The following is a 10,353-nucleotide window of genomic DNA, read 5'->3' as shown; positions in this document are numbered from 1 at the left end:
TGAAGAGAAAGGTAATGCCTTCCTCCACGAGTTGTCATTTGACTGCAAAATCAACGTCGAGTCTACAAAATTATCCGTGGAAAAAAAATGAGTATCATACCTACCTGCTTCCATGTGAAGTTCCGGTTTTACTATTATACATCGGAACAAAGTACAGTTTCAATGACTGCAATGTTCAATGAATCAAAAACCTCCAATGGGTCATGAAGTATGAAGTTTGGCGTTTAGATCGAAGTTTTTTCTCTCCGCGTAAAGTATCAATAATGCCTCCAGAATCTGCGGGCAGAGCAATGGTTAATTATGCCTACGTAAATTTTCACACGTATAGCCACAGCTTAGCAATCGAATCTTAGCAATTAATTAGTATTTAATAGGTTGGATTATTTGTTTACATCTATCGCGGGATGATAAGCAAGAAAACATTCCGTGAGTATCACTTTTACTGAAGTGTTACAAATATCAAGTTTGCCGATGTCCGTTCAAGTTTGCTCAGTTGCAAGGAAACCCAATCAATCTGCATCACATATTGTTTACCTAGATCTGTTTGTCCCTTTGATATAGTGAGCCAAGAGTGTGACATCAGGTATGCAAAATTTCTAATCACTGTTTCCGCGCAGTGGCGTTTTCTGTACCCATTCACGCTAGAGAGGCTCTGCTTCCTGTGAGACGTTTGATAGCAAATAACTATAATAATATTATGCGTCTCTCATCAATTAAAGAAACTGAAATAGAAAAATAGAGCTAGAATCAAAGCCTTCAGGTACGGTTTGAACATCGCAATTTCCTGAGAGAAAGCATAAGATAAAAAGTCTCAAATAGATATTCATTGTTGCACGAGGTATATTTTCTGGCCTACCTCAGAAATTGAAGGCGAAATAGCTATGTGCGGAAAGTCTTTAATCAATTGTTAGGGAACTAGAATGTTTGTATCAAAAAGTTTATGACGTTAAATATGATTTTACATCTATGTGAAACCTCAAAAATTGCGCAAATTTTGAAACTGTTAAGGGGAAAAATCAAATAAAAACCTGCCAGGTAAGCCTAAGTACATTTTACACAAAAATCACATTAAAGGATTCCTCATTTGTTTTGTGTGTGTTTGAGGATTTTTTAAATGAATCAGTGAGAACAAAAACACACCAACTCTGTAACTCGAAAATGCTTAATTTTCATTAAAAACAGTCAATTTTCACAAAAGTAATTGAAGTTAGCGCAGCTGTTCCAGTTTGGACATTTCAAGAGTCTTCTAGTCCTTCGAAACCAAAAATCTTTTTCTTAGACTAACTTCTTCACCTACTGTGCAGTTTAGTGTGTGTCTTTATTTTTTCATTTTTTCGAGTTGGTGTGTTTTCGTTCTCACTGATTCAAATGAGTATCCACCCACATCTTATATTCTACAAGTTTTTAAAAAAAAGTTTTTAAAATGTATTGCCACCAAGTAGAGCTTGCTACATTAAAAATAAATCCTGACTCAAAAAGGTATAATAGCTCTGCAAGCATAAAACGAATTAAAAATGTGAAACAAATTCCAACACGGGAAGATTGCCGTACATCCCCGATTACGTAGGTATATAATTACAAGTTTTGATTAAAACTATTCAAAACTTATCGGCAGCAGCAAAAGTTCAGATTGTTATCATTCAGGAAAATCCTGGCTTAGGACGGTATAATAGCTTCGCAAGCACAGAATGAATCTGGAATTCGAGGCAAATTCCAGCACGGAAATCTGCTTCTGAAGCCGGCGGTAGAGGGTAGGGGGAGGAGGGGGCGATAGTTCGCACCGCTAGAGCTTCTACTAATAAAATTAGTGAAGCTTGAGATCCACCCCCACTCCACCTCTCTACCAGTGGCGAGTGGAGAGCCACTTTTCCGCGCGTTTGCAAGCATTCCTCGTTTAGTCGCGACCAGGCAGTGAGTTTACGCAATCGCTGATTTTCACGCCGGATCCGACCCAACCAGGCGCCACCCCTCCGCCACTGAAAGCCCTGAAACTAGGTGAGTGACCAATCAGTACATTATGAGTTGATCTTTCTTCAGTTTTAAAGTGACTTTTTCTTACGCACCTCCGCGTGTTCGCCTTTCGTTTTATTTGCCTTACTTTCATTGGAAACGTGACGTTTTTGTGGTTTCTATTATAACTTATTTAACAACTTTAAAAGGCAGTCTCGATTCTTTCAAGATTCTAATTGGTGTTTTTTTTTTTTTTTTTTTTTTTTTTTTTTTTTTTTTTTTTTTTTTTTTTTTTTTTGGCCTCTTAGCCACGACTCTGTATTTGTGTAGTCATTTCCGCCGTAAGTAGCCGATAACTTTTTTTCAGACCAAAAAAAAAAAAAAAAAAAATTGAAATTTCCGTAAAAAAGATTTTTCTCGGAATAGGCAATAAAATTGCTCTAGTAAATTTCTGATTGATACAAGGTACTTCCTCCTTAATGAAAACATTATGTCTGCTTAATTCATGGCAAATTTTCTCTTGGCGGCAAGTTCAAGAATATGTCCACTTACATCGAGTCACTTTTTCCCCAAAGTAACAGAATGGGACACGGTTATTTTTTATGTTTTGTTAGAACCTTAAAATGAATTCAAATGAATTGAAATGTAAAGAATCGTCGTTCTCTTTGGTAATTCCATTTTGAATTCATGCAGTTACTCCAAATTGAAATTCCTAATTCTCATATGGCCTTTTGTAAATTCTTCACATTGGTATTGTTTTACTGGGAATAATACTAAAAAAAATAAATAGGTCAATGCTCTTATGCTGTCGTGCAATAGCTGTAATAATTTTAGCCTTGACAATGTCATCAAAGCTATTCAAAAATTATCTTGTACAAAGCACTGTCGCCCCGGAAGGAATAATTTTCATCTAAACAATAGCACTGATTAGCAGCAAAACGTTTTCCAACATTTTAGGTCAAGCGTGGAATCAATTATCGGTCATTTAAGTTTCAGCGTAAGTTTTCTAAGGATAGTACATTCCGCTTGTATTTGAAAAAATCGTCGAAATACAAATCATGGCATCGATACTTGTTTTAGTGTTTTTCAATTACTTTTAGTTTCGTCTACTGCTTATGCAAGTAATTTTTCATAGCATTGTAAACGAGGAAGTAAGGTTATTAAATCACATGTTCCTATTTGTCAGAATTGAGTTAGTTAGTTAGTTATTATAATTTTAAGACATTCAGCGACATTGCTGGAATTTTTCCATTTTCGTGTTATAATATTGTGTATAATTGTTATACCGAAGTTATTAGTGAGTCTGTTTGATCGACAAGTTAGCTTTTGATCAGTCGCCCGAATTAGCGGCATCCTCCATCTCCCCAGGAGGTAAAGAGGACAGGTGTTAATTATTTCTTCAAGAGATTGCATAGACATAGAAAAAAAAAAATAGTTGCATGGCAATTAAAACAATTAGTATCTCATTTTGTTGATGAGGATGATTAGTGGTGTCTAGCAAAATAATAGAGGAGTGTGAATGAGCGACAGTAGTCCCGTCAGGATACGGAGTGTCGACTTGGGGATCTCAGTTTTCCGGAAAAGTTAGGTTAAGGCAGTAGAGGGGGATGTCGAGGAAGCTTGTCTGGGAGAGTTTCTGGTTGCGTATACTGAAAAAAATTCTCGTTGGATCAAAAGGAATTCCTGTTTGAAATGCCGGGACAGCAGGAATTTTTCATTGAGACCAGAGAAAATCTCATCGTTTCCAACAGTATTCCTACTATTTCAAAGAAAGGTGCGGTTGCTTCGAAGAGATATTCCATTGATTTAAAGAGAAATCCTATCGTGGCATACTTAACAAAGGTTTTTTTTCATTGTACACTGTACAACCATCTATAGATAGAGAGAACGGTCAGAGAAAGACTTCCTGGAAATGAATCACCATATGTGTGGTTAGAAGTCACCCTGTATAGGTTTTCAGTACAATTTTTGACGGAAAAACGACGGACCTGTAGATTGAAATTTTCCGTATCTAACTCAGGGATGAGAAATTTGTGTGATCCGTGTCATTCAAGTGATTTCCACGCGCCAAAAGACCAACATTTATTGAATGATTTCACTCGCACCCATCTTATTTTGGCGAGTTTTGCAATTTTGAAATTATTTTAATATGATATTAAATTCAAGTAGGTTAAGTTTTTGTTGTCGCGCAGTACGTAATTAGGCGTATCAATGGAATAAGTTAAGGTACGTTTCTGAATTGAAGATATCACATACATAGTCCTCAAATACAGATAGAAAGAAAGGTCTGAGATTCCTATGGGTTAGTATTCAAGTTCATCTTTATCTTTGTCAAAGCTTCCTACGCGATTTTTCAGCCCTTTAAATGTTTTTTTCGGCATTATAAAACCGGCACCCAACTCCTTCATTCAGAGTACCCTTCATATTTGTGTTGGCTGTGTAAATTCAGACTCGCGGTTCTTTTAGATATGATTTGGACGATGAGCCATGCGTTGTTGTGTTAAGTTGCAACCATATCCAGTGACCCATTTCTGGGAAGTACGAGCGCACTTTTAACTTTCAGATACGACAGGTGTGGCCCATAGAAACGTGTTTGCTTTGACTATGAACTGTTACAGGTCAGAGCTGTAACCTAATCAAGTTCGTTATTCGACTTTAGTGTGCAAACGCGCAGAAGTTGGATTCTTGGAACACCAAAGAAACGAAAAAAATAGACCGCGTTTAGCATAAAGAAACCAAGCAACATCACCTATTGCCAAATTTAAGAGGGCGGTTTCCGCTCACTGCAAACAAACTTAAGGGCCACATAGACATACCGACCGTCCCGGGCTTAGAGGCCGAAAGTTCCGGGTGCTTGAGCCGCAGCTCCGAGCGCTACGCTCAGAATTTGAGCCCCCCCCCCCCCCTCTGAGCCCGGCACGCGGACGGTATGTCTATGTAGCCCGTGAGTACGGCTTCCACGGCCGGAGTTTTTTTCTCAGTATTCATATTGGAGGTGAAAACATGGTGTTAGGACAGACCTTACTATTTTTTTGCTGATCCATAATTTATGATATTATCAAAGCACGATTCTAAATACATTAATGAACTTAAGAAACTTATCCATTTTTTCCAAGCTGCACTGGAAAAAAAAAACACATTGGATCTAGAGTCCAAACTCTTGAAAACATTGACAAGAAAAAATACTCTTGATTCAATCAGATTTTTGCTTGAATCAAAACGAAATCCGCTTAAACTAAGAGGCTTGGTCCTTAATATAAGCTAGATTCTGATTGAATCAAGAGTACTTTTTCTTGTCGATGTTTTTAAGTCTGGACTCTAAATCCAATGTGTTTTTTTCCCAGTGTGGCAATACTGGGCCTCGCTCATCGGAACGCAGGTAAAACAATATTAATCGAAGGATATTAGGATATTTATCGAAGCTTACTATCTCAAGTAGAATCGATATTTCTAATGAGTTTAAATGGAGGAGCAACAGTGTTGCAGACGCGACGCGGAGGAATCGCTATTAAAGATATATAATCGCAGAAACCTCGTAACTCGCATTAAGACTCGGTGTAAGTTCGCGGTTCTTGCTCGACGCGGCAGATGAGGCGTCGCGGCGCGGCGCGGAGAGTGAACGACAGGGCGAAGGTTAGTGTCAAGGAGGTTTGCAATTGTGTGTCCATTCATTTTCTGCACGGAGGGTAAACAAAACACGATCCCCGCGCTTTTTTTTTTTTTTTTTTTTTTTTTTTTTTTTTACCGCCAAGAGCAAATGGTCCGAGAGTCTGGTGCAAACGCGGGCCCACGGCATTGATATCACTGCAACCGATGGCGATCCCGACGAGCTTACTTCGGGATGCTTTTGCCGCGTAAATAAAAATGAATCCTAGATCTTGTGCTCAGTGGCGTGGCGTGCTTTGCGATATATCGATAGATATGCCATTTAAATCTTTGGAAAAAGATCGATAAACCGGGTGCTCGCAGCGAACACCTTAAAAATCGATTCTTTACCATAGGTTTAAATGGCATAACAATCAGTGGCGTGGCGTGAATTGCGATATATCGATTGTTATGCCATTTAAACCCATGGAAAAAGATCGATTGTCAGGGCGTTCGCAGCGAACACCTTAGTAATCGATTCTTTACCATAGCTTCAAATGGCGAGATATCGATAATCGATTATTCACGCCACGCCACTGATAACAATCGATACATCGCAATTCACGCCACGCCACTGCTTGTGCTATATTAGCCCGTGGTGATTTCCAGGTTCATTCTTAAAATCTTTCTTCGCCCTCTTTTCCTTCCCCTCATTCCTTATTCTCAATGTTCTTCTCCTTATTCTTAGTCTTACTCTTCTTCTGCCCCTTCTCCTTCTCCTCCTTCTCCCCTTCTTCCTCTTCCTTCTCTTTCTTCTCATTTTCCTCACTCTCCATCTTTTTATTCTTCTCCTTCTTCTGATTCTCTTCCTCACTCTCTTTTTTCTCACTCTCCTCTTTCCCCATCATCTTATTATTCTACTTCTTCTTCTCCTGTTTCCTTTCCCTTCATCCTCTTTTTATCCTCTTTATCCACCTTTTCCTTCTTTCCTTTCTTCTCCTTCTACTTATTATTCTTCTTCTCCGTCTTCATTTTCCTCTTTATATTCCTCTTCGGGCTGTATGGCATATACTCCAATTAAGAGACTGGAATCTACCAACAAGTGTAGACAAAGTAGGTTTTTTATGGAACAGAAAGAATCATCGATACCCTGGGAGTAACTCCAGTATACTGCAAAAACCATGTGATATCCACACACTAAACACTATATTTCAGACAAAGGGACGAGAGCAGGTCAGAATAAAGGGTATAAAGGGGCAGGAGAAGAACAAGTGAAGGTGAAAAGCGAACATTGAGATGGATGGGAAAGGATAAACTTAGGAAGGAAAAATTAAGATGCTCGAAATCCGAAATAGGCTAGTCTTTGAGTAGCCTATTTGCTTTTATCTATTGCAGCCTCTATAGCCTGCATGTGCGAGACATCAACATAGCCCCTTCCCCCCTCACCATGGTGCGTTGGAAAGATAGATTGAAAATTTGCGCCTGAACAATTTTAAAACCGTATCATCCGATACAAGTTTAGGATGAAACAGGTTACACGTACGGATTTCCCCGTCGAAAAAACCGCACTTGATTTTTCCATCGAATAGTTAAATCTGGGGGAAAAGAAGAGGCGGCCTGTAAACTTTCGGAAGTTCGTCCGCAGAAAAGCTGCTCCATTGGAGAATAAGTTCAAAACTTCCACAATTTTCTCATGTGATTTACCTCATTTTTTGCTCATGGATTGAAAGTGGTTCAAATCGTCCCGTTATACAACAGTAAGACTACCACAAGCGCTTTTCTTACTGAAATCGAGTTTTCAATGATCTTGGATTCCACAGATACTTATGCCGACAAAAAATCACAGTTTTTTTGTCTAATAAAAACAACTGAACCCTTGAAAAAATGGTAAAAACGAGCGCCAAATCGGCAACAGTGGAAAGTTATTTGATGTTTTTTCTGCTTTCTCAGATAAGCTGAACCGCAGAGCCCAATGAGGTCAAACTCACGAATCATAAGTGTCATCGACAAAGTAGAAAACCTATTCCACCTTCTCTATGCTTTCATTACCTTACAATCGAAGAATGTACTTCAAATCAAAGTCGGATAATATAGCATTTCTTGCCATGGCAAATCAGTTTTTTGTCCCTCCTTCAAAGTTGACATTTTTGTGTCCGTGATATTCTTTCCCGAAGGTGACGAAGTGCACAGGAGGAAGTCAGTTTTACCTGTTAAAAAGTCTTTTTCTGACAGTTGCAGCTCATCAATCAGCAGCAAATGATCTCCCCAAATCCCTAATTTGACCGCCTTATGTTAACGGCGATTCTTATGTCGTCCTCTGGCAAAAACGGTTTAACGGTCACATTCTGTGGCAGTATACACCTCATGGCCTTTCCTACTTTCGTTTAATCACTGATTTATGTGAAGCCATCAGTTGAATGAATGCATACCTGATTCACGAACCCAAGGTAAAAATATTCTGTAGGATACACTATCACGGTAGATGACATCATGCATAGTTTTTTTCAGAGGGCGTTATATCTATATCATTATCTAACGTAAAAACTTGACGTTGGAACATATCTCATAATTTTTTGCTAATCTATAAGGATCGCGTAGGAGGATTCGGATTTTTACCTTCAGGCAGATCTAAAACTTTATGCTCCTTCAGATCAATCAGGTATATCGTTTTGCTACAAGGCTGCAAAAAAAGGCAGCCTTCCTTATCGGTCGTCGACAAAGAGTTGTACTGAGTGAAAGGGTGACCGCTGTTTTTATGGGGTCTAAATTAACAATTAAATTTCGTGCATTTCTTGCTACCTGATTCATCTTCCTCTTCCTGCTCTTTCTCTTTTTTCCTCCCTTTTCCTTCACCTCCTTTCCCCCTTTCTTCCTCATCCTCCTGCATTCCTTTATTTCTCTCCACTTATATTTTGCCTACCAGTTTTTTTCCTCACCACTAGAAATACAAACGATTCGCCATTTTCATGATTTTTTCCTCTCTTGCACTTTTAAACTTTTTATGTATCATTTTTCAATGACGTGTTTTGAAAGTAAAAAAAAATATAATAATTGAAATGATCAAAGTAACAACTTAATTGACACGGTGGGCCTTAAAAATTCTCAACAGTGTTGCCATCAGAGTCGGTGGTCGAATAATATAGGACACTGCTTGGATCGGATGTCCAATTGATCAATTTGAATAGCCTTAAAAACTATTCATTCATAAAATTATGTAACAAAATGCATCACCGAACAATCCAGTCTTAACGATTACCGACTTTAACTATAACCGCAACATATGAAAAGTACGCCGATTTAAATGTAGATTGCTATAAAGTATTTGAAATTAGAATAGAAGAGTGGGAGAATGAGGGGGAGGGGGGTTAGATAATTTCTTTCCTATGAATTTCGCGTGTAGCTTTAAACTGAAGTGTTGAATGGGTGAAAGGTCGAAACCTACGGTAACCCTCTTATCGAGCGGCATGCTTTAACCTGGTTCAGTTCACCAATTCCTGTCCGAAAGTTTTCGATCTTTTTTTCGTGTACACCAAATAACTTCAGAGGAAAGCAGTGTAACGACGCCACAGATATGCTATCAATAGATGGTGATTTGGCCCACAGTCCTCATCTGTATATTTAAAAAAGAAGTGGCTTCTTGAACTAGTGAGATCCGGTATCTATCAGAGATATCTATCAGTCCGATTCTCAAGAATTTTTTTTTCGAGTGTGGTGATGCGTCTGAAGATTTGTAAAATTCAATCAGATTTAAGCCTTTAAAATTCCTTGATTTTTTTAAAAAAGAAAAATAGTTAAGGTTTCGTTCACGAATAGATGCAGCTTTTCAGTTTTACTTTTGTTGTTTTTGGGGTCATTCGCCCCTCGACTCCTGTCGAAGTCGTGAAGATGTCTCGGGTCGCCCCCTGATATTTTTAAAGCCTCACGAAATCCACCTAACCTAGCCAATGCTTTAAAGTGACCATGAGACAACTTTCCCGCATTCTTTGTTCTTGGGTCAGAAAAGGTGGGGGTCATAGCCCACATTTTAGGACGACAAACGTTGATGTATTTTAACAACCAAAGCATAATTCGGAAAATCGACAGTGTCGCGATAAAAATCAGTTATATTTCACTTCATCGGCTCAACAGGCAACACTAGTATGAATTTACAGTGCAGAGCACCTTAGAAAAGCGCCCTTAGTTAGTGAAAAATGCGACGAACACTCATTTTAACTCCTAGATGCAACTATTGGAGCCCCGTGGATGTCCGTGTTGCATACGTACCGAATTGAAGGCGTTTTGCTTGTCCAGTCCAGGCACTCACCGTCACCCCCGCAGCGCGGCGCCAATAGTGGTCTTAACTGCGAGGGCCCAAAGTGACAGAGGGCTTGTAATGCCTCATTTATACTACAAATATATCTCTTCGGCACGAGCAAGTGCCTAAAGGCGTTGTATCATTATGTTGTGATATCGCGATGTGCTGAGCTTGATTTGTAGAGCAACTTAGTTATCAATGCCCAGGATATTTTCTTAAAGTATCAATGAAGAATTGAAGGCACTTTGACTTGTGTTTGCAGTAGGTAAAGCCCATCGCAAAATGATACGAGTCTTTCAGAGAGGGTGAACATGATTTCCTTTTCGAAAAAGTGGAAGTAAAGTCCGAGTATCCAAAAAAATCTTTGTTCCGCCCACGCAATCAAATACGTTAAATGATGCGTACATTGGATAAAGAGAATGGTTCGAGTTTGCGAGCATTTCGCTTATGGCGCCGCGGGGTAGTCGGTAAGTGCCTGGACAAGCAAAACGCCTTCAATTCTGTGAGTATGCAACACGGACATC

General features: G+C 39.0%; 1 protein-coding gene across 2 annotated transcripts in view; it reads left to right on the top strand.

Annotated features, from left to right (window-relative positions):
* The first annotated feature begins 564 nt into the window (after positions 1-564).
* t (C45 family peptidase tan) overlaps positions 565-10,353 on the top strand; it is a 30,366-nt gene continuing 20,577 nt past the window's right edge. The window contains exon 1 of one of the 2 annotated variants that reach the window (XM_019055219.2): positions 565-583. The gene's annotated coding sequence lies outside the window, so the exon portion shown is untranslated. Of the gene's footprint in view, positions 584-1,839; positions 1,996-10,353 lie in introns of those variants that run through there. The other variant, XM_019055218.2, reaches the window with a different exon arrangement.

Source organism: Bemisia tabaci, chromosome 2 (genome assembly GCF_918797505.1).
Source record: "Bemisia tabaci chromosome 2, PGI_BMITA_v3".
Classification (NCBI taxonomy): domain Eukaryota; kingdom Metazoa; phylum Arthropoda; class Insecta; order Hemiptera; family Aleyrodidae; genus Bemisia; species Bemisia tabaci.
This window is presented reverse-complemented; position numbering and strand designations above follow the sequence as displayed.